Raw genomic sequence first — 11,053 nt, forward strand, 5'->3', positions numbered from 1 at the left:
TCCCCAGGTTCCAGCGCCAGAATGATGGACCGTAGGGTCTCCATCCGAAACTTCGGGACCCGCAAAGACTTGTTGAGTGCTTTGAGGTTGAGAATCGGACGATATGACCCATTGGGTTTCTGTACCAAAAATAGATTTGAATAGAAACCCTGGCCCCTCTGGGAGAATGGAACAGGCACTATAACTCCAGCCTGGAGCATAGTGTGCAATACCTTCCGCAGCTCCGTAGCCTTGTTCCGGTCTGATGGTAGACCCGTGGTGAAGAATCGAGCCGGGGGTCTGTGTCGGAAGGAGAGGGCGTACCCGTGAGAGACCACCTCCAGAACCCAAGTGTCTGTCGTAGTGAACGACCAACACCGGGAGAACTGCAGCAGGCGGCCTCCCACCCTGGGATCCCCCAAGGGGAGACCCGGACCGTCAGGCCGCAGGCTTGTCATCTGGCTTGGGGGCCGGACGTCTGGTACTCCATGCCTGTTTCCGGGGCTTGACCGATTTCTTAGGGCCAGCCTGTCGAGGAAACGACTGTGGTTTGGGCCTGCCCTGGGCCCTAGATGACCGAAAGGACGATGGTCCAGAACCAGAAGGAGCAGCGGCCGGCGGGAGACAAGCAGATTTGGCTGCCGCCAGCGTGGCCACAATCTTATCCAGATCCGGACCGAAGAGAACTTCTCCGGTAAACGGCAACGCTTCCAGACCTTTCTTGGATCTGCGTCCGCCTTCCAGGATCGCAGCCACAAGGTGCGACGAGCAGCTACCGCTGCTGAAGAAATTCTAGACACCAGAGTACTAATGTCTAGAGCCGCCTCGTTGATGTAGGTGGCCGAATCACGGAGATTGCCAATCAACTCCGCCTGTTCGGCCGGACAGTCGGATTCAAAAGAAGCCTCTAATGAATCCGCCCAGCGCTCCATCGCTCTGGCAACCCAGCAAATGGCCATAGCCGGCCGTGCTGCCCCCCCTGCAAGGGAATAAGCGGACTTCAGGCAGATTTCTACCTTGCGGTCCGTAGCATCCTTAAGGGAGGACATGGATGGCATCGGCAATGTGGCACTACGGACAAGACGGGTCACGTGAGAATCCACCTGTGGAGGGGATTCACACTTAGCAAAATAATTATCCGCGAACGGATAAGCCACCGCCAGGCGTCTCTGCGGCTGGTATCTTTTGCCAGGTTGTTTCCACGCCTCCTCTAAATGGTCCACCAACTGACCCGAAAGAGGAAAGACTGTGGCATCGCCCTTCACATCTTTGAAAAAGGCATACTTAGATTTAGCCGCTGGGGGAACTTCGTCCTCAATCACCAAGGCTGTGCGGACCGCCCGAATAAGTCCAGGAATATATACTTTGGACTTAGCATCAGCGTCCTTAGTATGGAAAGGTTCCTGATCGTAAGGATCCAGAATCTCCCCATCATCAGACGTCCCTTCGTCATCCTCATAAGGAGCGGACAGAGACGCCACCGGCCTTTTATGAGGCCGCATCACAGACTCCCCTTGCAACACATCCGACAAGTGCTGTACAGAACTCGTCAGGGAGTTAACCCACGCTGGCTCCTGAGAACCCGGGAGCGGGGAAATAGGGAGACTGTGGGGTACCACCAATTGTCGTGGGAACCCCTGCATGGGTGACGACACCACAGACTGCTGGGACAAACCCATCGGAGTAAACGCGGGCTGCGGAGCTAACTGGCCCACTAAAGCTGTTAACGCCTGAGCGAAACAAGCCCAGGGCGGCTCCTGTACCGGTGCTGTAACCGTAATAGGCCGCGCCATGGACAAACACTGCCGGCAAAGGCCCTCCGCGCTACCCTCCCCCTCCGCTAACGGTACTTTGCACGTGGTACACTGTAGCCGGAGGGGAAAATCACTTTCAGACATTATGGCACCACGTATGTGACCTCTCTCACCAATTAAGTATTAAATAGGCGAGAGACCACCCTGCAGCACCGCACCGCAAGGGCTTTAGCAGAAAGAACAGGGACAGTAATAAAGCTGACAGTTTAGAGAAGAAAAGTTACAGGCAGCGCTAGCACAGTCACATACAATGCAGAGAAATAACAATTCCTGCACTAACAGCGCTGATCACTCAACTACACAGACACAGGGCCTGGTAGGACACAGCGCTGCATACACAGACCTGAGCCACAGCGGAGGAGAGGTATGCGGGGGGACCCAGACCACGATGCTTCCTTCCAGACTTCCAGCAGCGTTCACCATGCGTTGCAGAGAAGATGGCCGCCGAGGAGCAGAGAGAAGCTGGCCTGGGGGAGGAGCGCTGACACAGGACCAGTCAGCACAGTGCAGAGAGGGCTGTGTGCAGCGGGGGAGGCGCCGGCTGTGAGACAGAGAAGGCGCGCTCCCCTGGCATGCATTTAACCCCTGGGACGCCGCAGCGCTACCGCTCTGCTGCGGTCCGCTGTCCCAGGGGGTAGTGGAAGCGCAGGTTGGTTGCCTGGCTCCACGCTGCAGCCAGTCCCCAGGGAGCCCCCTGCCTGGGGACTTAGGACCATGTGATCAGCGGGGACCCACCGCGGGACCCCGCTGCTTACCTCTGTCCCCCTTGAATCCGGCCATGGTCCGGAGCATCTGGGGTCACCGCTAGCTGTGACCCCAGACGCCCACCAGCATCCCCGGATCAGTACCGGCGTTCTGGTACCGGCGGGGTGTAGGGAAGACAGCATGGACGTCAGGACTGACTGTCCATGCTGTTCATCCAGATGTGCAGCCACAGCTGCATGAAGAAAAAGCTTCAGGGGCTCTTCTAGCCCCCACTCCAACAGGTGCACCCGACTCCGGCCGGGCACCAAACTAAACTGAGGTGCCTTGGCCCGGGGGCGGGGTATAGGAGGGGGACCTAGTGCATCCTGGGAGGCTGAAAGCTTAACTCTTTGGTGCCCTGCGACTGACGTCACACCTATACCCCAAGGTATCCTGTGGATACCCTATGGACCCTGAAGTAGAAATCAGTATACTTGCTTTCAGGAGTTGTTACCCATCCTACCATGGCTATAGCATGGTTGGTTAATACTATTGCATATTGGGTTGATGCATTTGTAACGTTTTTTCCCCTCCAACACGTCGGGGGTTCAAATGTATTTGGTCGCTCACGTAATATATGCTGTTGTCATAGGTGGAAATGCCTATATTGGATACCAGTCTCCTAACTTTCAGAGTTCCGGCTGCGACTGTATCCTCCGTAATACCCTATGGCTGCGCTCTGGGAATGCAGAGGTGCAGATACCATCTTTAGGGTTGATATTGTTTGGTCCTGACCTTGACAAGATTGTAGTAACATTGGCAGTATTACTAACGACAAGTTTACCGCTTTCAGCTATGCCCACTACAAGGCCTCAGACTAAGTCTGTTAAGTCTTTTTTGTCCTCTGGGTCAGCCTAAAGGTCTGTTTCTTCGTAGACTGTCGGCATCTACAAGGGCCGACATATCCAGTACCGAGCAGGCCTGGACTGCCAGCCGATCCTGCTTCTGAACCTACGGATATCTCTTCAGCCTGACGGGACAGGCCTACAACTGGGAGATACCGATTTTCTCAGTTCGCCCGGTATTAGTGTCAAGTTGCCGCGGCTACGTGGGTAGGAGGGTACGCCCTCTTTACAAGGGCCTTACAGATCCAGAAAGCTATGCAGTTGTTGCGGTAAGCGGAGCTAATTAGGCCATCCCCACTATCTCAGTGAGGGACTGGTTGTTCTGTTTTCTTTCTGGTGCGGTGGCTGAATGGTCCTCTTTGGCCTATTCTCTGTCTCAATTCCCTGAACCAGTTCCTAAAGCTACCTGGGCTCAGGAGGAAATCCCTATGCTCCATCATACGATGTTTGGAACCTGGGGACTTTATGGTATCACTGGATATACAGGACGCGTGCCTACGGGTACTTACAGAGACCTTTCCTCAGCATGGGCTGAGGTTTGCTGTATCACAGCAACACTTACAATTTTTCGGGCTCTGCCTGTTGGGACTGTCCTCAGCCCCACAGGGGTTTACCAGCGTTTTGGATTTTCTGACAGTTCTTCTGTTCAGTATATCCCAATGCTCCTGTACCTGGACGGCCTCCTGCTCTTAGCGGGATCACCGGGGTACTTTACGGCCAGGTCAGGATGACTGTGGCTTCTTCAGGGTGCAGACGTTTAATCAACGGGGAAAAAGTCCTCCCTGCATCCCTCTCTGGGTATTCTTCATCTAGGATCCCTGCTGGATTCTCAGAATCTGAGAATTCTTCTGGCGTAAGACGGAATCTCCTCTCTTCCATTAGGAGTACATGGTTGTCTGCGCAGTCGACAGATGTCTTTACACTCTGGGATGCATGGTGGAATGGGCTCAGTTCCATTCCAGGCCTTTCCATAATTGGCTCATCTCCAGATGGAATTAGTTTTTTCTGTCGGATAACTGTTCAAACGATGATGCTCTCTCCGGAGGCAAGTCGGTCCCTGTCCGGGTGGCTATGGCCATCTCGTCCAGGGTTTTCTTTGCTATGGACAGTGTCTGGATCGAATCCTTTTCAGTGCAGTTGGACGTCTGTCGATTCCACCCTGTCAATTAACTTACTCTGGCATAACTCTTGTTTCCCGGTGAACCTGAAAAGGTTCAGTCCGACAGGGTCAGGACAGTGGCTTCCTTTTTAGCAACACTGTTCGTTGGGTGGCAATGACAGGTATGTCACATATTCGGACATAGTCCGAGGGTCTCCTCCCGACCATCTCGGCAGCGTTCATTTCAGGAGCTCTCCATTGGGAAGCGGGAGTCCTCAGCCGTCACGACGTGCATCCCGGGGACTAGTCTCTTCCCCAAGAGAGGTTTCATCTCCTGGTGAGCAGGGGGGGCCCCCCTGAGGTGACCCTCATGGCCTTCTGACTTTATCACACTATGGTGTTACAGTTCAGCTCTGGGGATTCTGAAGCAACCTTCAGCGACTCTTTGTCGGTGAAGTGGTCCTTCCACTTTGTGTACCTGTGTTCTCCGGTCTCCCTTCTTCCTCGAGGTCTTTGGAAGTGTTTTCAATCGAGACGGAGATGCTTTCCTGCTGGTGGCTCCTGATTGCCCCAGATGTCAGGGGTACTTGGATCTTCGGAGTCTCTACATCGATACTCCATCCCTGATGCTTCACTGCCCGGACCTGTTGTCTCAGGGTCCTTGGTTTTGCCTTGGACCTGGGTCGTTTGTCTTTGACTGTGTCCTTACAGTGGTCTTACGGCTTCCCTGGCTTTGTCATCGTTGGAATGATTAGAGCACATGGATCAGCTTTTGCTGGGACCAACCACAAACTGTGGCAGCCATATATCTTATGGTATTGTACCTGTCGATACAATCCTCCGCTGTCCAGGATTTCCAGATATTCTGGCATTCCTTCCGGCTGGCTTGGGTTTCACACTTGGCCTGGTCTTCCTGACAGTGCGGATCTCTACACTGTCAGTATGGTTAAGATATGGAATTGCTCCACTCTGGTATCCAGTTCATCCTTTGGAGTGTTTTCTTGATTATGCCTCCATTTGTCCTCCCTAGGGACTCCTTAGGAGTAAGTAGTGGTTCTTCGTTACCTCCGGGGACAGTCAATGGAACCGCTGGTTGTGATAGCCATTACATGGTCTATTGCTTAGGCTCTCTCTTTCTCTCAGGGTGTTTATATCAACCAGGAGAGTGTCTGAATTGGGAGCGTTCTCATGTGGCTCCCTCTTCTGGAGGGCATCATGTCAGGGTGGGAGTTGCTCTCGCCCTGTGTTTCTTCTTAGTGGTTTTCAGGTTCCATATTATTCTGGAACTTATGGTACGGCCATTCTGTCCCCAGTCCTCTCGGCTGGTGTGGCCTCATTGACTGTGGTCTGGCCTCTTTGGATTTATGTGATCCGTTCAGGTTCCTTACGGAAATCGGACTCCTTATTGGTGGTCTGAGATTTCTGGTTTTCACAGGAAAGGATGGCCGGCCTATAACCAAATGTTGGCTGGATGGCCTCGTAGGTCTTCCTCAGGGGCCTACCCATGGGTAGGCCTTCCTGTTGTTGATGCTTGTTTTTTCTCGGGCCATGTGACCCTCGTGTGCGGCTCGCTGTGGCGCCTCGGCTGTTTTGCCTTACTAGGTGGCCACGTGGTCTTCTGTCCACACCTTTTTAAGGTTCTAGGCATTGGTTTCCTTTGCCTCTCAGGATGCTTCCTTTTTGGTGACGGATTCTCCTCTCAGCACAGGAGCGTCCCCACCCTTGGTTGAACTGCTTTGGGACATCCCCAAGGTCAACCCTGTGGACCCCCTATGGACCCTGAAGTAGAAAACAAGAGATATGGTAAGAACTTACCTTTGTTATCTCTGTTTCTACGAAGTCCATAGGGTCCACAGGGCGCCCGCCCTGACGCACCTGGCTTCATATGGGCTGTGTGGCTGGTCACCGGTTTTCCGTCTCCCATTTCGGTGAGTATGGTTATTGAGTGTTCCAGTTTTCTCTCTCTTTTTCTCTCCTCCTCCGGCCTTTGGCTACTTACAAACTGAGGTGCCTCTGGCTTGGGGGTGGGGTTATAGGGAGAGTGGACCCAGTGCATCCTGGGAGCTAAAAGCTTTAACTGCGTGGTGCCCGGATTTGGTTCCCAACCTATACCCCAAGGTCAACCCTGTGGACCCTATGGACTTCGTAGAAACAGAGATAACAAAGGTAAGTTCTTACCATATCTCTTGTTATTTGCAGTTTGTCATAGTCTTTATGGTCCCACTATTCATTTTGTTATTATTTTATATAGGCAAATTATATGGTTTTTTTTTTTTATGTGTTTGATAAAACCTTTTGGTGATTTCAGCTAGTCCTCTGTGTGGTTTTACCTGACATGATTAATATCTATATTTGTGTAGTATGTATTGCTCCCATTGGCGTATTATTATATGGTTTATATCACGTGGGGTCACTCATTGGATTATAGATTTTGATAGCAGCACCTGATCCCTTGTGTATTTCTACACATTTAGAAGTAGATGAAACCCCCAGTACTACCACTTCCTGGTTACTCTGTAACCTGTCTCTAGCCTAGTGCTGGGAGCCCCCCTATCCTCTCCCTGGGCCTGGGGTGAGGAAGTCAGTCGTTTCCAAAGGGAAACCTGCTGCTGTTGTGGTTCCTGATTCTTTTGGCATCTGTTAGAGATTTACCTGACCCCCCCCCCCTCACCCCAACAGCACCTGCCAAGCTCTGATAATGTCAGAGGTGATAAGAGAACGCCTCCCAGGGAAAGGTCTTCTCCACGCCTCCCAGGGAAAGGTCTTCTCCACGGGGAGGAGGTCACCGTAGCAAAACATCTGTGTTGACTCTATTTATTATCTATCCTGACCAGACCTGGTTTCCAGATCTTGGCTAAGAGTCAGAGGAGGACCTGATTATGGACAGAGGACAGAAACATGCTCTGCACTTCTAAATGTCTGCCTTAAGCTACCACCACAAACATCAAGCTGTGCACCGTCTCCCAAGCACCAGATCTGTGGCCAGTTTGGCGACTCACACACACTGTAATGGAGCATACACACGGTCAGATTGTTCTTCAGATCTGAACGATAACGATTTAAAAAATCGTTCATATCTGAAGTAAAATCTGACATGCCTGAACGATGCGCGTTCCCGATGGTCAGATAACGATATCTAACATATGATGTGTTTGCAGTCAGACATGGACGATTCCATTCATTTTAATGCAGTCAAAAATCGTTCAAATCTTTGGTAAAATCATGACAAATCTGACCGTGTGTATGCTCCATTAGACCAACATCGAGTCGTCCACTCCCTGGTCAGCCACGTGACTGTATGCGCCACTTCATTTTGCCAGTCGATGACATTGGGTGCATTCTCTTATTGTCATTGCCTACTAAGTTTCCAGAGATGGGCGCTAATCCAGAGGTGGTTTGATCGGGCAGGTCCTCTAATTAGCGTTGTACACGTGTGGCATTATCTGGTGAACAGGCAAATCCTTATGTTTGGGTTTCACGTCACACGTGAATTTTTAGGTAATTGTTCCAGCAGTAGACTGCAGCATGTAGAAGCTTATTACGTGACAAACTGCATTTAATGGATAACACTGCTTCAATAACACCCAGGAGCTTTAGCTATGTATAAAAAAAAAAAAAAGCAAAATGCTATCGTCTATGTAAATCAGATGCAGCTTAAACTGCAGCAGTCACCTCACAGTGGAGTCAGCCATTTTCTGTCTCGCACCGACATCCATCAGAATGCAACTAACTCGTTCACAAAGAAGCTGTCGCATCACTGAGACATGAGGCACCTTCCATTTTGTCTCAGCCCACAAAATGGCTGCCTCTAAGGTGTGCAGGTGAGACGTACATATTAGTCTCTCTCAGTGGTCACCTTGCCTCACTTTGGGCTATGTTTACAGCTGTGGGTAAATCCTGGACCAAGTACCTTGTCAAAACATCTTCCACTGAAGGGGCTATAATTTAAGGCAGGGGTAGCCAACCTCTGTCCTCGTGAGCTACCAACAGTTCACGTTTTCCAGACCACCCAGCCGGTGCACAGGTGTATTCAGTACTAACCAACACATTTGAAAAGATCCACAGGTGGAGCTAATTATATCACTTGTGATTCTGTGAGGAGACCGGCAAAACATGCACTGTTGGTAGCTCAGGGTTGGCTACCACTGATTTAAGGTGTCTGGATTGATTTGGAGTTGGCGGAGCGGGCTGCCCCAGCTCCGATGTAATGAGCAGTGTAAGGATAGTGTTGCCCAGAATTTGTTCTACATGTAAAAGCAGCCAGGATTTACCCTGCAGCAGGAATTATCCTGGTCCAATTTCCATCCGTTGTCTTGGTGTTTTCCCATCCGTGACTGTGGATCTTATATTTCATGAAGGTCTTTATTTTGTATTTTTTTTTTTTAATATGTGGGGTCTTCCCCAAATCAGTAATCAGCCCCAGGCCCCTCTGCCTGGGCTGGCACTGAAAAATGGCATTGGGTTCCCCCTATTCTCCAATAAATAGCACCAGGCTGAACCAGCCGGGGGGGATATTGCCATAGCAGGGACACACACAATGTGAGGTCCATCTGCCATAACATTAACCAGCCTCAAACCGGTCAGCCCAGGGCTGGAATTCCTCGGAAAGTGGAGACACCGCTCCTGAGGAACTAGCAGCCATGCGCTTGGAAGCCCAGGGCTATTCTCCGCATCCCTGGTGGGGGTGGTGGATGCGGGGTAAATAGTAATAAAATAGATAATAATGTTTGTTACAGGCAGACTACAAGTCCCAGGAAGCCCGCCCCGGCAATTGCGAAACAACAAGTGCTAGTATGCCCTGACAATAAGGACCTGCTGACACCTGTAGTCCGCCTGTAAAGAATATATTAAAATAACCACAAGACTCGGACACAGACTGTTGTAATATTTTATTTAAAATTAAAATAAAATCAATACACAAGTTACAACCTCCCGTTTCCTTCCATGTAGGCATCCGATGGCCACGGTAAAATAAAAAAAAGCGCACAGAACCAATAGGTCGACCTACAATTAGGCCCACATGCTTGAAATGTCAACACATTCAGAATGTCGGCATGTTGGCTCAGGATGGCCGGGCTGTTCACGTTTACAGGACCAGTACATCTGCATCGGAAGAAGCAGACACTGGCCTCGGCAGCCCTAGAGAACTGAGCCGACCCCCCTCCCTCCTCCGTTTTAGTCTATGCATCCCAGTGCCGACCCATCCCCCAGAAAGAGACCTGCACATGCGCAGATCTCTAACTATCGTAGATGTACGTAAACCATCGGGCATCTGGACATCTCTGAATTACGCCCTATATAGCGAGGAGACCTGTTTTCTGGGGCCCATGAATTGAGGAGTGCTGGATACTCACGTAGATCTCGGCGATCTCAATGAAGAGAACATGATACAGTGCACACTTGGGGCATTACAAAGGCAGGTGACAGAATAGGCTCCTCTCCCCACCTCTGCTCTGTCATCCACCTCTGAGAAGTGACCTGTGCATAGAATAGAGATCTGTCTATGGAAAGCCGTAGAGACGTACATAAACAGAGCCGTACTAGTAATGCCTGGGGCAATAAGCAAAACTAACTCTCCGCTCCTGCAGCCTAACCCCCCTAGTGCCTAACCCTAACTATCCCCTCTTACAGCCTAACCCTAACTCCCCTAGTGCCTAACCCTAACCCCCCTAGTGCCTAACCCTAACTATCCCCTCTTACAGCCTAACTCTAACCCCCCCAGTGCCTAACTCTCCCCTCCTACAGCCTAACCGTAACCTCCCCCAGTGCCTAACCCTAACTCTCCCCTCCTGCAGCCTAACCCTAACCCCCCTTAGTGCCTAACCCTCCCCTTCTGCAGCCTAACCCTAAATCCCCTAGTGCCTAACCATAACTCTCCCCTCCTGCGGCCTAAACCTAACCCCCCCTAGTACCTAACCCATCCTGCAGCCTAACCCTAACCCCCCCTAGTGTCTAACCCTCCCCTCCTGTGGCCTATCCCTAGCCCCCCTAGTGTCTAACCCTCCCCTCCTGCGGCCTAACCCTAACTCCCCCCTAGTGTCTAACCCTAACTCTCCCCTCCTGCGGCCTAAACCTAACCCCCCCTAGTACCTAACCCTCCCCTCCTGCGGCCTAACCCTAACTCCCCCCTAGTGTCTAACCCTTCCCTCTTGCGGCCTAACCCTAAACCTCCTAGTGCCTATCAGAGCCGGATTCAGATCTCATGGGGCCCTAGGCAAGATACTAGTTTTGGGCCCCCCTCCCTCAAGCATTCCATAGCACCATATATTAATATCTGATTCATTCCCCTGTACAGCACCCTTAAGAAAAGGTCTTAAGCATAAACATCATACTTGCTTACCCTCTCGATTCGGCACGGGAGCCTCCTGAAAATCGGGTGCCCCCCCCCCCGGAAAGGCCCAGCGATCCGTCTGTATATACTCCGGCAGCAGGGGGGGGGCGCGGTGACGTGATTAGCGCTGAATCGCTTTATCGTGGCCCCACCTCCTGCTTCACAATGACATTAATCTCGGTATTGTGAAGAGGGGGCGGGGCCACATTGACAAGATCGCGCTAATGATGTGTCATCTGCT

Source organism: Taudactylus pleione, unplaced genomic scaffold (genome assembly GCF_031769625.1).
Source record: "Taudactylus pleione unplaced genomic scaffold, aTauple2 ptg000201l, whole genome shotgun sequence".
Classification (NCBI taxonomy): domain Eukaryota; kingdom Metazoa; phylum Chordata; class Amphibia; order Anura; family Myobatrachidae; genus Taudactylus; species Taudactylus pleione.